We start from the raw sequence: 21,537 nt of genomic DNA on the forward strand, positions 1-21,537 counted from the left end.
CTTTACTAAAGTTAACATGAAAGAGAAGATTCTCAAAGCAGCCCGGCGAAAGAAAACTATAACGTACAAAGGTAAGAATATTAGAATAACTGCAGATCTCTCTGCTGAAACTTTTCAAGCAAGAAGAGGCTGGTCATCAACTTTTAATCTCCTAAAGCAAAAAAACTTTCAACCCAGGATCTTGTATCCAGCTAAACTGAGTTTCATCTATGATGGAGAAATTAAATACTTCAATGACATTCATATGTTGAAAAAATTTGCCATAAGTAAACCAGCTCTTCAGGATGTTCTCAGACCTATCCTCCACAATGACCAACCCAATCCTATACCACAAAAGTAAACTCACTCAGAAACTTCGGATCAAACTCCAACTTCCACACTGGTGAAAGGATTAAAAATGTCCACTGGACCTTTGAAAAACTCGATACCCAAAATTCCACCAGACTTATCCTTACTATCCATCAATGTGAATGGCTTAAACTGTCCTCTAAAGAGGCATAGGTTAGCTGACTGGATACAAAAACTTAAGCCAGATATTTGTTGCATACAAGAGTCACATCTCAACTTAAAAGACAAATACAGACTCAGGGTGAAAGGATGGTCATCCATATTTCAGGCAAATGGTAATCAGAAAAAAAGCAGGTGTTGCAATTTTATTTGCAGATACAGTAGGCTTTAAACCATCAAAAGTAAGGAAGGACAAGAATGGTCACTTCATATTTGTTAAGGGTAATACTCAATATGACGAGATCTCAATTATTAATATCTATGCACCCAACCAGAATGCACCTCAATTTATAAGAGAAACTCTAACAGACATGAGTAACTTGATTTCCTCCAGCTCCATAATCGTTGGAGATTTCAACACTCCCTTGGCAGTGTTGGATCGATCCTCCAGAAAGAAGCTGAGCAAAGAAATCTTAGATTTAAACCTAACCATCCAGTATTTAGATTTAGCAGACATCTACAGAACATTTCATCCCAACAAAACTGAATACACATACTTCTCATCAGCCCACGGAACTTACTCCAAAATTGATCACATTTTAGGTCACAAGTCTAACCTCAGTAAATTTAAAGGAATAGAAATTATTCCATGCATCTTCTCGGACCATCATGGAATAAAACTTGAATTGAGTAACAACAGGAATCTGCATACCCATACAAAAACATGGAAGTTAAATAACCTTATGCTGAATGATAGCTGGGTCAGAGATGAGATTAAGAAAGAAATCACCAATTTTTTGGAACAAAATGACAATGAAGACACAAGCTATCAGAACCTCAGGGACACTGCAAAGGCAGTTCTAAGAGGGAAATTCATAGCACTGCAAGCCTTCCTCAAGAGAACGGAAAGAGAGGAAGTTAACAACTTAATGGGACATCTCACGCAACTGGAAAAGGAAGAACATTCCAACCCCAAACCCAGTAGAAGAAAAGAAATAACCAAAATTAGAGCAGAATTAAATGAAATTGAAAACAAAAGAATAATACAACAGATCAATAAATCAAAAAGCTGGTTTTTTGAAAAGGTCAATAAAATAGATAAACCTCTGGCCAACCTAATCAGGAAAAAAAGAGTAAAATCTCTAATATCATCAATCAGAAACAACAAAGACAAAATAACCACAGACTCTTCAGAAATCCAAAAAATCCTTAATGAATATTACAAGAAACTTTATTCTCAGAAATATGAAAATCTGAAGGAAATAGACCGGTACTTGGAAGCACGCCACCTTCCAAGACTTAACCAGAATCAAGTGGAAATGTTGAACAGACCCATAACAAGTTCAGAAATAGCATCAACTAAACAAAACCTCCCTAAAAAGAAAAGCCCGGGACCAGATGGTTTCACGTCAGAATTCTACCAAACCTTTAAAGAGGAATTAGTACCTATATTACTCAACCTGTTCCAAAATGTAGAAAAAGAAGGAAGACTACCCAACACGTTGTATGAAGCAAATATCACCCTGATCCCCAAACCAGGAAAAGACCCAACAAGAAAAGAAAATTATAGACCAATATCACTAATGAATATAGATGCAAAAATATTCAACAAGATCCTAACAAACAGAATCCAGCAACACATCAAACAAATTATACATCATGACCAAGTTGGTTTTATCCCAGGGTCTCAAGGCTGGTTCAATATACGTAAATCTATAAATGTAATTCAGCACATAAACAAATTAAAAAACAAAGACCATATGATTCTCTCAATTGATGCAGAAAAAGCTTTTGATAATATCCAGCATCCCTTCATGATCAGAACACTCAAGAAAATTGGTCTAGAAGGGACTTTTCTTAAACTGATAGAGGCTATCTACAGCAAACCCACAGCCAATATCATATTCAATGGAGTTAAATTGGAATCATTTCCACTCAGATCAGGAACCAGACAAGGCTGCCCATTGTCTCCATTGCTTTTCAACATTGTAATGGAAGTTTTAGCCACCGCAATTAGGGAAGAAAAGGCGATCAAGGGTATCCATATAGGGTCAGAAGAGATCAAACTCTCGCTCTTCGCAGATGATATGATTGTGTATCTGGAAAACACTAGGGACTCTACTACAAAACTCCTAGAAGTGATCAAGGAATACAGCAGCGTCTCAGGTTACAAAATCAACATTCATCAATCGGTAGCCTTTATATACACCAACAACAGTCAAATTGAAAAAGCAGTTAAGGACTCTATCCCATTCACAGTAGTGCCAAAGAAGATGAAATATTTGGGAATTTACCTAACAAAAGACGTGAAAGATCTCTATAAAGAGAACTATGAAACTCTAAGAAAAGAAATAGCTGAAAATGTTAACAAATGGAAAAACATACCATGCTCATGGCTAGGAAGAATCAACATTATCAAAATGTCCATACTACCCAAAGCAATATATACTTTCAACGCACTCCCTATTAAAGCTCCACTGTCATATTTTAAAGATCTTGAAAAAACATTACTTCGTTTTATATGGAATCAGAAAAAACCTCGAATAGCCAAGACATTACTCAGAAATAAAAACAAAACAGGAGGAATCACACTACCAGACCTCAGACTTTACTACAAATCGATAGTGATCAAAACAGCATGGTATTGGCACAAAAAACAGAGAAGTAGATATCTGGAATAGAATAGAGAACCAAGAGATGAATCCAGCTACTTACCGCTATTTGATTTTTGACAAGCCAATTAAAAACATTCAGTGGGGAAAAGATTCCCTATTTAACAAATGGTGCTGGGTGAACTGGCTGGCAACCTGCAGAAGACTGAAATTAGACCCACACCTTTCACCATTAACTAAGATAGACTCTCATTGGATTAAAGATTTAAACTTAAGACATGAAACTATAAAAATACTAGAGGAGAATGCAGGGAAAACCCTTGAAGAAATTGGTCTGGGTGAGTATTTCATGAGGAGAACCCCCCGGGCAATTGAAGCAGCTTCAAAAATACACTACTGGGACTTGATCAAACTAAAAAGCTTCTGCACAGCTAAGAACACAGTAAGCAGAGCAAGCAGACAGCCCTCAGAATGGGAGAAAATATTTGCAGGGTATAACTCTGACAAAGGTTTAATAACCAGAATCCACAGAGAACTCAAACGCATCAGCAAGAAAAAAACAAGGGATCCCATCGCAGGCTGGGCAAGGGATTTGAAGAGAAACTTCTCTGAAGAAGACAGGCGCACGGCCTTCAGACATATGAAAAAATGCTCATCATCTTTAATCATCAGAGAAATGCAAATCAAAACTACTTTGAGATATCATCTAACTCCAATGAGACTAGCCTATATCACAAAATCTCAAGACCAGAGATGTTGGCGTGGATGCGGAGAAAAGGGAACACTTCTGCACTGCTGGTGGGAATGCAAATTAATACATTCCTTTTGGAGGGATATATGGAGAACACTCAGAGATCTAAAAATAGATCTGCCATTCAATCCTGTAATTCCTCTGCTGGGCATATACCCAGAAGACCAAAAATCACAACATAACAAAGATATTTGTACCAGAATGTTTATTGCAGCCCAATTCATAATTGCTAAGTCATGGAAAAAGCCGAAGTGCCCATCGATCCACGAATGGATTAATAAATTGTGGTATATGTATACCATGGAATACTATGCAGCCTTAAAGAAAGATGGAGACTTTACCTCTTTCATGTTTACATGGATGGAGCTGGAACATATTCTTCTTAGTAAAGTATCCCAAGAATGGAAGAAAAAATATCCAATGTACACAGCCCTACTATGAAACTAATTTGGGACTCTCACATGAAAGCTATAACCCAACTACAACTTAACAATAGGGGGAAGTGGGAAAGGGGGGGGTGGGTAGAGGGAGGGGAATCGGTGGGATCACACCTATGGTGCATATTACAGGGGTATTTGCGAAACTTGGTAAATGTAGAATATAAATGTTTTGGCACAGTAACTGAGATAACGCCGGAAAGGCTATGTTAACCACTGGGATAAAAATGTGTCAAATGGTTTATGAAGTGAGTGTATGATGCCCCATAATCATATCATTGTATACACTTATGATTTAATAAAAAAATTAAAAAAAAAAAAAAACATTCAGTGGGGAAAAGATTCCCTATTTAACAAATGGTGCTGGGTGAACTGGCTGGCAACCTGTAGAAGACTGAAACTGGACCCACACCTCTCACAATTAATCATGATAGACTCTCACTGGATTAAAGATAGAAACCTAAGACATGAAACTATAAAAATACTAGAAGAGAGTGAAGGGAAAACCCTTGAAGAAATTGGATTGCAGTTTTTTATGAGAAGGACCCCCCCGGGCAATTGAAGCTGCTTCAACAATACACTATTGGGACTTGATCAAACTAAAAAGCTTCTGCACAGCCAAGAACACAGTAAGTAAAGCAAGCAAACAGCCTTCAGAATGGGAGAAGATATTTGCAGGTTATGTTTCCGACAAAGGTTTAGTAACCAGAATCCACAGAGAACTCAAATGCATTAGCAAGAAAAGAACAAGGGATTCCATCACAGGCTGGGCAAGGGACTTGAAGATATCTTTTCTGAATAAGACAGGCGCACGGCCTTCAGACGTATGAAAAAATGCTCATCATCTTTAATCATCAGAGAAATGCAAATCAAAACTTCTTTGAGATATCATCTAACTCCAGTGAGACTAGGTTATATCACAAAGTCGAAGACCAGAGATGTTGGCTTGGATGTGGAGAAAAGGGAACACTTCTGCACTGCTGGTGGGAATGCAAATTAATACATTCCTTTTGTAAAGATATACGGAGAACACTTAGAGATCTAAAATTAGATCTGCCATTCAATCCTGTAATCTGCCTACTGGGCATATACCCAGAAGACCAAAAATCACAACCTAACAAAGATATTTGTATCAGAATATTTATTGCAGCCCAATTCATAATTGCTAAGTCATGAAAAAGTCCAAGTGGCCATCGATCCATTAATGGATTAATAAATTGTGGTATATGTACACCATGGAATATTATGCAGCCGTATAGAAAGATGGACAGTTTACCTCTTTCATGTTTACATGGATGGAGCTGGAACATATTCTTCTTAGTAAAGTGTCTCAAGAATGGAAGAAAACGTACCCAATGTACTCACCCTTATTATGAAACTAATGTAGGACCTTCACATGAAAGCTATAACCCAGTTACAACATAAGAATAAGGAGAAAGGGAAAGGGAGGGGAGGGAGGGGGGAGGGAAGGGGAAAGAGGGGGATTAATGGGATTACACCTGCGGTGCATCTTACAAGGGTATATGTGAATCCTATTAAATGTGGAATGTAAATGTCTTAGCAAAATAACTAAGAAAATGCTACAAAAGCTATGTTAACTAATGTGATGAAAATGTGTCAAACGATCTATGAACCAAGTGTATGGTGCCCCACGATCATACTTATGTACACAGCTATGGTTTAATAAAAATAAATAAAAAAGAAAGAACGAAAAAAAATAAAAATAGATCTGCCATTCAATCCTGCTATCCCTCTACTGGGCATATACACAGAAGGACAAAAATCACATCATAACAAGGATACTTGTATCAGAATATTTACTGCAGCCCTATTCATAACTGCTAAGTCATGGAAAAAGCCCAAGTGCCCATCGATCCACGAATGGATTAATAAATTGTGGTATATGTACACCATGGAATATTATGCAGCCTTAAAGAAAGATGGAGACTTTACCTCTTTCATATTTACATGGATGGAGCTGAAACATATTCTTCTTAGTGAAGTGTCTCAAGAATGGAGGAAAAAGTACCCAATGTACTCCCCTTATTATGAAACTAATGTAGGACCTTCACATGAAAGCTATAACCCAGTTTCAACCTCAGAATGGGAGAATGGGGAAATGGAGGGGAAAGGTAGGTGGAGGGAGGGGAATAAATGAGATTACACCTGTGGTGCATCTTACAAGGGTATATGTGAATCTTAGTAAATGTGGAATGTAAAGGTCTTAGCAAAATAACTAAGAAAATGCTAGGAAAGCTATGTTAACTAGTGTGATGAAAATGTGTCAAACGATCTATGAACCAAGTGTATGGTGCCCCATGATCATACTAATGTACATAACTATGATTTAATAAAAAATAAATAAATAAATAAATAAATGTTAACTTCAGTTTTCTAACCTTAAACTAGCTTCTAATGATAGACACTAAATGTCCAAGGATAATGTATTAGGCTTACTAGTGTAGTAAACAACACAAAAAATTCGGGGGAGGGAGACAAGATGGCGGACTGAAGCCAGCTTTCAACAGAGGCTCCCGTCCAGAAGGAGAGTTAAGGGACAGGAATTTAGTAAGTATCCTGGTGGACTTGAGCCTCACCAAGAGAGAAGGTTGAAGAACGCACATCAACACCGCTGAGGCAAGCTGTGATCACAAGGACGCAAACAAAAGGTACAAAATCCACCACCAAGCGGACGGGAGTCCCCCTCCCCCATGAGACCGGCTCAAGAGCCCCACAATTGAACAAGTGGGCAGAAATTAAAGGCCCTCCCATTACACTCCAGGGAGAGACCTTCTAAAAACTGGACCTACCTCCCCTACTGGGGTACCGTGGCGTTCTCCTGCCGGGCATAAAACTGAATAAAACTTTGGGAATCCTTTGCCAGCAACCCTGAATCCCCGGCGCTCCCCTCCCGCCAACTGAGGTCCGGAGGCCTGTTCCCCAGGAGTTCAGATCCTTGGGTGATTTCTCAAGGGGAGTGGACAGTCCCCGAGTTGCGACTGGTCAGCATTGACTCTGAGGCATGCGAGTGAGGAGAGGGCACCGGGCTGAAGGGGAGTCACACCTTGGTGGCCCTTCCCTGCCGTGCAGTGCAGCAACACTCCCCGGGCAACATTACAGGGCACAAGACTGAATAAGACTCTAGCTTCCCTGCTGAGAGCTGAGAGCCCCTACTCTCACTCGGGGTCTGAGGGCCCATCACCCAGGAGTTTGGATCCTTGGGTGATTTCTCAAGGGGAGTGCACAGTGCCTGAGTTGCGTCAGGTCAGCGATGACTCTAGCACACGTGAGCGAGGAGAGGGCACTCTGCTGAGGGGAAATCAAGCCTTGGCGGCACTTCCCTGCGGTGCAGTGAAGGAGCACCCCTGGGCCGTAGTGCTGCGTAAAACTGAATGAAACTCTAGCTTCCCCCCACCACACCCAAACGGGGTCTTGGGGCACATCCCCCAAGAGTTCTGATGCTTGGGGGATCTCTTGAGGGGTGTGGACCCAGCACAAACTGCGGCCGCTCAGTGCTGACTCTGGGGCACGGGACAGAGGAGAAAAGGGTCGCCTGAGTGCCCACACCAGAGCAGTAGTTCCCTGGAGGTAGATCAACAGCCGTTTTTTCTTTAATGGCAGAACGCTCAATTCTGGATATTCTGAGGCCACACCCCCTGTCTCCCTGGGCAACCAGAGGAGGCCACCAGTGAGCGGGGGATTTCCTGACACGGCTCACAAACCCGGGAAGCTTCTAGGGCAGGGACAACCAGAGAGGTGTTAGGATGCAAATCTCCAGCAGCAAAGACGTTTGAACTCAAAACAGCCCGTCTTCTGTAGGCGATTTCTACAGGAACAGAGACAGAACCACGCAAAGTTGTCTGTTCTGTTCTGTTCTGTTCTGTTAGCAGCATCCATCAGGGACGGGGCTAAGCCTGAGTGAACACCTCCTTCCCATCACCTGCATCAAACACTCAAAGATGTCAGGCCCCATCTCCTCCTGCTAGATAGCGGCAGTCTGCGGGGGCCTGGCAGGCTTCCTTGCGATTCAGGCAGGTGCAAACCCCTGGAGTGTCTGTTCACTGCAGGCAACTGGGTTAGCCATCTGCAGAGATACCAGTGACTGGGTCCAACGGAGGGGCAAAGTGGGGAAGGAGACGTCAACCTTCCCAGATTGCTTTGTTTGCTGGGTGGCTCCTCCTGACTCCACGCTGCACTGGGGTGAGCTGTGTCAGAGGAGTCACCAGGCCCCTGTGACCCAGTTCCCAGAGACCTCTTGAACCCTTCCACCTGAGACAAGTGCCGATTGAGACAGTTGATTTGGACCTTTTGAACTGGGCTAATAGACTGAGGACTTTTCAGGCAGTGCCCTGGGTGTGTGATGGTAGGAAGGTTTGATTCTCCTTTTCCAACTGGTGCCAGAGGTGGGCGGGCGGGGTGACTTAATTGCTGATTTTTCCACACAGCTGAGACTTCATGCTAGAGTAGAAGTTGCAATAGGATCGAACAGAAACCAGCTGAAAGCAAGACAGAACCACTTTGCTCCACAACACCAGACAGGGCCCCAGTGTCTCAGGCCACAACACTGTACGGGCCCTCGATAAAACCCCAGGGGAAAAACCAAAGGGAGTAAAATAACAATGGGGCGTGCCGCGGACCGCCAGTCGATGGGCCTCAGTCCGAGGGTGCTCAGGGCGAACGGTACAGGATGGTTGAGAGGTCGACGCAGGATAAATGACAGACTGCTACACAGCAAAGTGATGAAGGAAGCAGCTGTACTTTACTGAATTTTGAGTTGATATTTATACATTTTTGACAAAGCATTACAAATCACAAAAGGTATTTTTACAACTTGCTGAGCCTTACAAGTTATTATCTAACCTTGTAGATGTGAGTATTCAACCATCCCACTTGCACAATGTCCTGCCCGCAAGGGGTTTTGCCCGCAAGGGGTTCTGTCCGCAAGGGGGAATAAAGGTTATTGGTTATCAGTTGTGTCTTTCACTACCCCTTATCTAAGTAAATGCTTCAAAGGTTAAAGTTTTAAAACGTGAAAATTCTTTCTTTATAACTACTAGTATTAGTAATAATTCACAAATTATTTACTTCTAATGTGATTAAAAGATTTCATATATGTGTGGGTTATGTAAGTGATTATAGTATTAGGAAATATATGAAATGTAAAGGTATGTGGAAAGTTTTAAGTCGTGGGTGGCTGTGGGTAGTGTAAGCACATATCTGGATGGAACATCTTGTTTGCTGCTCCTGCATTGTCTCAATTCACTGACATTTATGATAGGGGCATGCTATTGCACCGTTCCCCCTGGAGACACTGAGTCTCCACAGGCATTCTTACTATGTTTAATTATGGATCAGTAAGTCATTATGTTTATTCTTAGTTTCTAAAGACAATCAGGCATTCAACTGAACATACAGGTTTCATTCACAGGCATTCCTCAGGCTTTATGCCGCACCTTAAGTAATTACGTTCAACAAACAGCATGCTAGGCAACTTCTGCGCTGCTGTGCATACTAGGGGTGCTGGGGGCTTCGCTCCGGGGAGCACAGACCACCTACCCATGCGTTTTACAACGCGGACAGCGCCACCTCGCTGCGGCTTGATGCCGAGGGTGCGGCAGGGGCGGAATCAGCGGAAAAACTCTGGTAACATGAATAACCAGAATAGATCAACCCCCCCAAGAAAAGATACGGCAGATGTGATTGAAGATCCCATTCATAAACAACTGGCTGAGATGTCAGAAATCGAATTCAGAATTTTAATTGCAGACAAGATTAATAAAATGGAATTAGAAATTTGAGGAGAAATTCCAAAATTGTCTCAAGAATTTAACGAATTTAAAGACAAAACCACCAAAGACTTAGACACACTGAAGCAAGAACTTACAGCCCTCAAAGACAGGAAAAATACAGTAGAATCCCTCAGTAACAGAATGGAGCAAGCAGAAGAAAGGATTTCTGACATTGAAGATAAAGTCTTCGAACGCTCCCAATTTCTCAAAGAGGAAGAGAAATGGAGAGCAAAAACGAATCACTCACTCAGAGAACTCTCAGTAATTCGAAAAAAAGCAACATAAGGATTATAGGAATTTCTGAGAACGATGATGTCGCCTCCGAGGGCACAGAGGCCCTTCTGCATGAAATTATGAAAGAAAATTTTCCAGACATGCCTAGAGAATCTGAAATTCAGATAGCAGACAGCTTCAGAACCCCAGCACGATTCAACCCCAATAAGTCATCCCCCAGACATATCATAATTAGCTTCACTAAAGTTAACATGAAAGAGAAGATTCTCAAAGCAGCCCGGCGAAAGAAAACTATAACGTACAATGGTAACAATATTAGAATAACTGCAGATCTCTCTGCTGAAACTTTTCAAACAAGAAGAGGCTGGTCATCAACTTTTAATCTCCTAAAGCAAAAAAACTTTCAACCCAGGATCTTGTATCCAGCTAAACTGAGTTTCATCTATGATGGAGAAATTAAATACTTCAATGACATTCACATGTTGAAAAAATTTGCCATAAGTAAACCAGCTCTTCAGGATGTTCTCAGACCTATCCTCCACAATGACCAACCCAATCCTATACCACAAAAGTAAACTCACTCAGAAACTTCGGATCAATATCCAACTTCAACACTGGCAAAAGGATTAAAAATGTCCACTGGACCTTTGAAAAACTCAATACCCAAAATTCCACCAGACTTATCAATACTCTCCATCAATGTGAATGGCTTAAACTGTCCTCTAAAGAGGCATAGGTTAGCTGACTGGATACAAAAACTCAAGCCAGATATTTGTTGCATACAATGGTCACATCTCAACCTAAAAGACAAATACAGACTCAGGGTGAAAGGATGGTCATCCATATTTCAGGCAAATTGTAATCAGAAAAAAGCAAGTGTTACAATTTTATTTGCAGATACAGTAGGCTTTAAACCATCAAAAGTAAGGAAGGACAAGAATGGTCACTTCATATTTGTTAAGGGTAATACTCAATATGATGAGATCTCAATTATTAATATCTATGCACCCAACCAGAATGCACCTCAATTTATAAGAGAAACTCTAACAGACATGAGTAACTTGATTTCCTCCAGCTCCATAATCGTCGGAGATTTCAACACTCCCTTGGCAGTGTTGGATCGATCCTCAAGAAAGAAGCTGAGCAAAGAAATCTTAGATTTAAACCTAAACATCCAATATTTAGATTTAGCAGACATCTACAGAACATTTCATCCCAACAAAACTGAATACACATACTTCTCATCAGCCCAATGAAATTACTCCAAAATTGGTCACATTTTAGGTCACAAGTCTAACCTCAGTAAATTTAAAAGAATAGAAATTATTCCATGCATCTTCTCGGACCATCATGGAATAAAACTTGAATTGAGTAAGAACAGAAATCTGCATATCCATACAAAAACATGGAATTTAAATAACCTTATGCTGAATGATAGCTGGGTCAGAGATGAGATTAAGAAAGAAATCGCCAATTTTTTGGAACAAAACGACAATGCAGACACAAACTATCAGAACCTCTGGGACACTGCAAAGGCAGTTCTAAGAGGAAAATTTAGAGCACTGCAAGCCTTCCTCCAGAGAACGGAAAGAGAGAAAGTTAACAACTTAAGGGGACATCTCAAGCAACTGGAAAAGGAAGAACATTCCAACCCCAAACCCAGTAGAAGAAAAGAAATAACCAAAATTAGATCAGAATTAAATGAAATTGATAACAAAAGAATAATACAACAGATCAATAAATCACAAAGCTAGTTTTTTGTAAAGGTCAATAAAATAGATAAACCTCTGGCCAACCTAATCAGGAAAAAAAGAGTAAAATCTCTAATATCATCAATCAGAAACAACAAAGAGGAAATAACCACACACTAATCAGAAATCCAAAAAATCCTTAATGAACATTACTAGAAACTTTATTTTCAGAAATATGAAAATCTGAAGGAAATAGACCGATAATTGGAAGCACGCCACCTTCCAAGACTTAACCAGAATCAAGTGGAAATGTTGAACAGACCCATATCAAGTTCAGAGATTGCATCAACTATACAAAACCTCCCTAAAAAGAAAAGCCCGGGACCAGATGGTTTCACGTCAGAATTCTACCAAACATTTAAAGAGGAATTAGTACCTATATTACTCAACCTGTTCCAAAATGTAGAAAAAGAAGGAAGACTACCCAACACGTTCTATGAAGCAAACATCACCATGATCCCCAAACCAGGAAATGACCCAACAAGAAAAGAAAATTATAGACCAATATCACTAATGAATATAGATGCAAAAATATTCAACAAGATCCTAACAAACAGAATCCAGCAACACATCAAACAAATTATACATCATGACCAAGTTGGTTTTATCCCAGGGTCTCAAGGCTGGTTCAATATACGTAAATCTATAAATGTAATTCAGCACATAAACAAATTAAAAAACAAAGAGCATATGATTCTCTCAATTGATGCAGAAAAAGCTTTTGATAATATCCAGCATCCCTTCATGATCAGAACACTCAAGAAAATTGGTCTAGAAGGGACTTTTCTTAAACTGATAGAGGCTATCTACAGCAGACCCACAGCCAATATCATATTGAATGGAGTTAAATTGGAATCATTTCCACTCAGATCAGGAACCAGACAAGGCTGCCCATTGTCTCCATTGCTTTTTATCATGGTAATGGAAGTTTTAGCCACCGCAATTAGGGAAGAAAAGGCGATCAAGGGTATCCATATAAGGTCAGAAGACATCAAACTCTCGCTCTTCGCAGATGATATGATTGTGTATCTGGAAAACACTAGGGACTCTACTACAAAACTCCTAGAAGTGATCAAGAAATACAGCAGCGTCTCAGGTTACAAAATCAACATTCATAAATCGGTAGCCTTTATATACACCAACAACAGTCAAATTGAAAAAGCAGTTAAAGAATCTATCCCATTCACAGTAGTGCCAAAGAAGATGAAATATTTTTTGAATTCACCTAACAAAAGACGTGAAAGATCTCTATAAAGAGAACTATGAAACTCTATGAAAAGAAATAGCTGAAAATGTTAACAAATGGAAAAAAATACCATGCTCATGGCTGGGAAGAATGAACATTATAAAAATGTCCATACTACCCAAAGCAATATATAATTTCAACGCACTCCCTATTAAAGCTCCACTGTCATATTTTAAAAATCTTGAAAAAACATTACTTTGTTTTATATGGAATCAGAAAAAACCTCGAATAGCCAAGACATTACTCAGAAATAAAAACAAAACAGGAGGAATCACACTACCAGACCTCAGACTTTACTACAAATCGATAGTGATCAAAACAGCATGGTATTGGCACAAAAACAGAGAAGTAGATATCTGGAACAGAATAGAGAACCAAGAGATGAATCCAGCTACTTACCGCTATTTGATTTTTGACAAGCCAATTAAAAACATTCAGTGGGGAAAAGATTCCCTATTTCACAAATGGTGCTGGGTGAACTGGCTGGAAACCTGCAGAAGACTGAAATTGGACCCACACCTTTCTCCATTAACTAAGATAGACTCTCACTGGATTAAAGACTTAAACTTAAAACATGAAATTATAAAAATACTAGAGGAGAATGCAGGGAAAACCCTTGAAGAAATTGGTCTGGGTGAGTATTTCATGAGGAGAACCCCCCGGGCAATTGAAGCAGCTTCAAAAATACACTACTGGGACTTGATCAAACTAAAAAGCTTCTGCACAGCTAAGAACACAGTAAGCAGAGCAAGCAGACAGCCCTCAGAATGGGAGAAGATATTTGCAGGGTATATCTCTGACAAAGGTTTAATAACCAGAATCCGCAGAGAACACAAATGCATCAGCAAGAAATAAACAAGGGATCCCATCGCAGGCTGGGCAAGGGATTTGAAGAGAAACTTCTCTGAAGAAGACAGGCACAAGGCCTTCAGACATATGAAATAATGCTCATCATCTTTAATCATCCGAGAAATGCAAATCAAAACTACTTTGAGATATCATCTAACTCCAATGAGACTAGCCTATATCACAAAATCTCAAGACCAGAGATGTTGGCGTGGATGCGGAGAAAAGGGAACACTTCCGCACTGCTGGTGGGAATGCAAATTAATACATTCCTTTTGGAAAGATATATGGAGAACACTCAGAGATCTAAAAATAGATCTGCCATTCAATCCTTTAATTCCTCTGCTGGGCATATACCCAGAAGACAAAAATCACAACATAACAAAGATATTTGTACCAGAAGGTTTATTGCAGCCCAATGCATAATAGCTAAGTCATGGAAAAAGCCCAAGTGCCCATCGATCCACGAATGGATTAATAAATTGTGGTATATGTATACCATGGAATACTATGCAGCCTTAAAGAAAGATGGAGACTTTACCTCTTTCATGTTTACATGGATGGAGCTGGAACATATTCTTCTTAGTAAAGTATCCCAAGAATGGAAGAAAAAGTACCCAATGTACACAGCCCTACTGTGAAACTAATTTGGGACTCTCACATGAAAGCTATAACCCAGCTACAACTTAACAATAGGGGGAAGTGGGAAAGGGGGGGGTGGGTAGAGGGAGGGGGATCGGTGGGATCACACCTGTTGTGCATCTTACAGCGGTATTTGCGAAACTTGGTAAATGTAGAATGTAAATGTTTTGGCACAGTAACTGAGATAACGCCAGAAAGGCTATGTTAACCACTGTGATAAAAATGTGTCAAATGGTTTATGAAGCGAGTGTATGATGCCCCATGATCATATCAATGTATACAGTTATGATTTAATAAAAAAAATAAAAAATAAAAAAATAAAAATAAGAGTAGAAACCAGTATAGTAGAAAATTGGAAAAATAACAAATAGAGTTAAAAATCAATGACATCAAAAGTTAATTATATCAAAACATTATTTCAAATGATAAAACTATAATGAATCAGGTCAGGAAATAGTGAAAAGATAAAAATTACCAATTTGAGGAATAAATGGAAACATCAGCACAGATGCTGCTGTTATTAATCTCATGTAAAGAAATATTATGAACTATCATTATACGGAATTCCCTGAAACACAAATTTACAAAATTCACAAAAGGAAGTAAATAACCTGATTTGAGTCATGGGTGGGAAAGAAATTGAATTTGTAGACAAAACATTCCTACAAAAGATCACCAGGCTGAAATGGCTCTATTGTTGAAGTTTACTGAATATTTCAGAAGAAACAACACCAATTCTACGCAAAACCTTTGAGAAAAGGGAACCAATAAGAAAATGAGCCTGTGACAACACAATGTTTGAGGTGATGGATAATTACCTGCTAATTACCCTGATTTGAACATTGTAATGTTCAAATGTTACTTAATGATGTTATTGAACAGCGTTATTGTGTACATTATTGAATATTATGAATTATGTCATTATTATGAATTATTGAACATTATAATGTATGCATGTATCAAAACCTATTATACCCTATGAATATGAACAAGTATGTTTTAATTAAAAATAAAATGTTAGAAAAAAGAAAAAAAAAAAAAAGAAAGTGGGGAATGGTCCAGGACCTTATGAATACCTTTTTATGCTATTATATTGTTTCTGAATTTGGAAAAAAAATATTATCCATTTGAAAATTTAAAGAAAATTAGAACCACACTTATAGCCTTAATGTTAACAATACCGATGGTCTGAAGACTTGTTTTCCCATTATATTTTGCCTAAAAATAAAATTTACCAATTTAAAAGAAAGCCTGCCTAAAACACTATTGACTACAAATTGATTTTAAGTTGAAATGATTTCTCATTTCATATATATTGAATACACAGTGTCTATAATGTATTCAACATTTAAAGATGTATATATGAGATGTTTTAGCAAACTACTTTCATTCTCTACAAAGAAAGATCCAGCTGTCTTTTCCAGTCATATATTTTCTATTAGTTTTTACCTCTTTAAAAGGTAGTAGAAACACATTTCAAATGTTTGACCTTTTCTGCGTGAGGTGATTTTAAAGTTAACAGATTTACTGTTTCTGTTTTGCATGCTTTCCACATTTATAAGCTCATTGCTAACTATTTTGTTGTTTAAATGAAAGACTGTGCTGACAATTAAATGGAGGTTCAGGCATGCTTCACTGCTGTATCTTATTACCATAAATGTGAGAAGCAGCAGAATGCTGAAATTACTGGTTTCAGCCTACATCTGCATGGTCTTATTATACCTACCAAGGTGAAAATGTCAAGTTCGAAGAATATAATTATATAACTCAAACTGCAGCGGTGGCAAGGTTAAATTCTTGCTTTACTGATCTTAAAAGAACTCTAGCTTCTAGGTCTGCAGGTGCCTTTCGTTTATGAATTTAACCTTCCACTTTTATTCCCTTTTCTAAGTTTTATTTTAGATAAGATTTTCAACACATTGTTGATTCAATATAAATTTTTATCTCTTTTCTTTTTTTTTATTATTAGTTTTTATTAAATCATAACTTTGTACATTGATGCGTTTATGGGGTTCAGGGTACTGCTTTGATATACAATGTGAAATGTTTACATTGAACTAAGTAACACATCCATCACAATTATGCTCATTTCTTTTTTTTTTTTTAATTTTTTTATTAAATCATAACTGTATACAATGATATGATTATGGGGCATTATACACTCACTTCATAAACCATTTGACACATTTTTATCACAGTGGTTAACATAGCCTTTCCGGCGTTATCTCAGTTACTGTGCCAAAACATTTACATTCTACATTTACCAAGTATCGCAAATACCCCTGTAATATGCACCACAGGTGTGATCCCACCGATTCCCCTCCCTCTACCCACCCACCCCCTTTCCCACTTCCCCCTATTGTTAAGTTGTAGCTGGGTTATAGCTTTCATGTGAGAGCCCCAAATTAGTTTCATAGTAGGGCTGTGTACATTGGGTATTTTTTCTTCCATTCTTGGGATACTTTACTAAGAAGAATATGTTCCAGCTCCATCCATGTAAACATGAAAGAGGTAAAGTCTCCATCTTTCTTTAAGGCTGCATAGTATTCCATGGTATACATATACCACAATTTATTAATCCATTCATGGATCGATGGGCACTTGGGCTTTTTCCATGACTTAGCTATTATGAATTGGGCTGCAATAAACATTCTGGTACAAATATCTTTGTTATGTTGTGATTTTTGGTCTTCTGGGTATATGCCCAGCAGAGGAATTACAGGATTGAATGGCAGATCTATTTTTCGATCTCTGAGTGTTCTCCATATATCTTTCCAAAAGGAATGTATTAATTTGCATTCCCACCAGCAGTGCAGAAGTGTTCCCTTTTCTCCGCATCCACGCCAACATCTCTGGTCTTGAGATTTTGTGATATAGGCTAGTCTCATTGGAGTTAGATGATATCTCAAAGTAGTTTTGATTTGCATTTCTCTGATGATTAAAGATGATGAGCATTTTTTCATATGTCTGAAGGCCGTGCGCCTGTCTTCTTCAGAGAAGTTTCTCTTCAAATCCCTTGCCCAGCCTGCGAAGGGATCCCTTGTTTTTTTCTTGCTGATGCGTTTGAGTTCTCTGTGGGTTCTGGTTATTAAACCTTTGTCAGAGTTATACCCTGCAAATATTTTCTCCCATTCTGAGGGCTGTCTGCTTGTCTGCTTACTGTGTTCTTAGCTGTGCAGAAGCTTTTTAGTTTGATCAAGTCCCAGTAGTGTATTTTTGAAGCTGCTTCAATTGCCCGGGGGGTTCTCCTCATGAAATACTCACCCAGACCAATTTCTTCAAGGGTTTTCCCTGCATTCTCCTCTAGTATTTTTATAGTTTCATGTCTTAAGTTTAAATCTTTAATCCAATGAGAGTCTATCTTAGTTAATGGTGAAAGGTGTGGGTCCAATTTCAGTCTTCTGCAGGTTGCCAGCCAGTTCACCCAGCACCATTTGTTAAATAGGGAATCTTTTCCCCACTGAATGTTTTTAATTGGCTTGTCAAAAATCAAATAGCGGTAAGTAGCTGGATTCATCTCTTGGTTCTCTATTCTATTCCAGATATCTACTTCTCTGTTTTTGTGCCAATACCATGCTGTTTTGATCACTATCGATTTGTAGTAAAGTCTGAGGTCTGGTAGTGTGATTCCTCCTGTTTTGTTTTTATTTCTGAGTAATGTCTTGGCTATTCGAGGTTTTTTCTGATTCCATATAAAACGAAGTAATGTTTTTTCAAGATCTTTAAAATATGACAGTGGAGCTTTAATAGGGAGTGCGTTGAAATTATATATTGCTTTGGGTAGTATGGACATTTTGATAATGTTCATTCTTCCTAGCCATGAGCATGGTATGTTTTTCCATTTGTTAACATTTTCAGCTATTTCTTTTCTTAGAGTTTCATAGTTCTCTTTATAGAGATCTTTCACGTCTTTTGTTAGGTAAATTCCCAAATATTTCATCTTCTTTGGCACTACTGTGAATGGGATAGAGTCCTTAACTGTTTTTTCAATTTGACTGTTGTTGGTGTATATAAAGGCTACCGATTTATGAATGTTGACTTTGTAACCTGAGACGCTGCTGTATTCCTTGATCACTTCTAGGAGTTTTGTAGTAGAGTCCCTAGTGTTTTCCAGATACACAATCATATCATCTGCGAAGAGCGAGAGTTTGATCTCTTCTGACCCTATATGGATACCCTTGATCGCCTTTTCTTCCCTAATTGCGGTGGCTAAAACTTCCATTACAACGTTGAAAAGCATGGAGACAATGGGCAGCCTTGTCTGGTTCCTGATCTGAGTGGAAATGATTCCAATTTAACACCATTCAATATGATATTGGCTGTGGGTTTGCTGTAGATAGCCTCTATCAGTTTAAGAAAAGTCCCTCTAGACCAATTTTCTTGAGTGTTCTGATCATGAAGGGATGCTGGATATTATCAAAAGATTTTTCTGCATCAATTGAGAGAATCATATGGTCTTTGTTTTTTAATTTGCTTATGTGCTGAATTACATTTATAGATTTACGTATATTGAACCAGCCTTGAGACCCCGGGATAAAACCAACTTGGTCATGATATATAATTTGTTTGATGTGTTGCTGGATTCTGTTTGTTAGGATCTTGTTGAATATTTTTGCATCTATATTCATTAGTGATATTGGTCTATAATTTTCTTTTCTTGTTGGGTCTTTTCCTGGTTTGGGGATCAGGGTGATATTTGCTTCATAGAACATGTTCGGTAGTCTTCCTACTTTTTCTACATTTTGGAACAGGTTGAGTAATATAGGTACTAATTCCTCTTTAAAGGTTTGGTAGAATTCTGACGTGAAACCATCTGGTCCCGGGCTTTTCTTTTTAGGGAGGTTTTGTATAGTTGATGCAATCTCTGAACTTGATATGGGTCTGTTCAACATTTCCACTTGATTCTGGTTAAGTCTTGGAAGGTGGCGTGCTTCCAAGTATCGGTCTATTTCCTTCAGATTTTCATATTTCTGAGAATAAAGTTTGTTGTAATATTCATTAAGGATTTTTTGGATTTCTGACAAGTCTGTTGTTATTTCGTCTTTGTTGTTTCTGATTGATGATGTTAGAGATTTTACTCTTTTTTTCCTGATTAGGTTGGCCAGAGGTTTATCTATTTTATTGACCTTTTCGAAAAACCAGCTTTTTGATTTATTGATCTGTTGTATTATTCTTTTGTTTTCAATTTCATTTAATTCTGCTCTAATTTTGGTTATTTCTTTTCTTCTACTGGGTTTGGGGTTGGAATGTTCTTCCTTTTCCAGTTGCGTGAGATGTCCCATTAAGTTGTTAACTTCCTCTCTTTCCGTTCTCTTGAGGAAGGCTTGCAGTGCTATAAATTTCCCTCTTAGAACTGCCTTTGCAGTGTCCCAGAGGTTCTGATAGTTTGTGTCTTCATTGTCGTTTTGTTCCAAAAAATTGGTGATTTCTTTCTTAATCTCATCTCTGACCCAACTATCATTCAGCATAAGGTTATTTAACTTCCATGTTTTTGTATGGGTATGCAGATTCTTGTTGTTACTCAATTCAAGTTTTATTCCATGATGGTCCGAGAAGATGCATGGAATAATTTCTATTCCTTTAAATTTACTGAGGTTAGACTTGTGACCTAAAATGTGATCAATTTTGGAGTAAGTTCCGTGGGCTGATGAGAAGTATGTGTATTCAGTTTTGTTGGGATGAAATGTTCTGTAGATGTCTGCTAAATCTAAATATTGGATGTTTAGGTTTAAATCTAAGATTTCTTTGCTCAGCTTCTTTCTGGAGGATCGATCCAACACTGCCAAGGGAGTGTTAAAATCTCCAACGATTATGGAGCTGGAGGAAATCAAGTTACTCATGTCTGTTAGAGTTTCTCTTATAAATTGAGGTGCATTCTGGTTGGGTGCATAGATATTAATAATTGAGATCTCGTCATATTGAGTATTACCCTTAGCAAATATGAAGTGACCATTCTTGTCCTTCCTTACATTTGATGGTTTAAAGCCTACTGTATCTGCAAATAAAATTGCAACACCTGCTTTTTTCTGATTACCATTTGCCTGAAATATGGATGACCATCCTTTCACCCTGAGTCTGTATTTGTCTTTTAAGTTGAGATGTGACTCTTTTATGCAACAAATATCTGGCTTAAGTTTTTGTATCCAGTCAGCTAACCTGTGCCTCTTTAGAGGACAGTTTAAGCCATTCACATTGATGGAGAGTATTGATAAGTCTCGTGGAATTTTGGGTATCGAGTTTTTCAAAGGTCCAGTGGACATTTTTAATCCTTTTGCCAGTGTGGAAGTTGGAGTTTGATCCGAAGTTTCTGAGTGAGTTTACTTTTGTGGTATAGGAGTGGGTTGGTCATTGTGGAGGATAGGTCTGAGAACATCCTGAAGAGCTGGTTTACTTATGGCAAATTTTTTCAACATATGAATGTCATTGAAGTATTTAATTTCTCCATCATAGATGAAACTCAGTTTAGCTGGATACAAGATCCTGGGTTGAAAGTTTTTTTGCTTTAGGAGATTAAAAGTTGATGACCAGCCTCTTCTTGTTTGAAAATTTTCAGCAGAGAGATCTGCAGTTATTCTAATTTTCTTACCTTTGTACGTTATAGTTTTCTTTCGCCGGGCTGCTTTGAGAATCTTCTCTTTCATGTTAACTTTAGTGAAGCTAATTATGATATGTCTGGCAGATTGCTTATTGGGGTTGAATCGTGCTGGGGTTCTGAAGCTGTCTGCTATCTGAATTTCAGATTCTCTAGGCATGTCTGGAAAATTTTCTTTCATAATTTCATG

The sequence above is a fragment of the Nycticebus coucang genome, chromosome 2, assembly GCF_027406575.1.
Source record: "Nycticebus coucang isolate mNycCou1 chromosome 2, mNycCou1.pri, whole genome shotgun sequence".
NCBI classification, from domain to species: domain Eukaryota; kingdom Metazoa; phylum Chordata; class Mammalia; order Primates; family Lorisidae; genus Nycticebus; species Nycticebus coucang.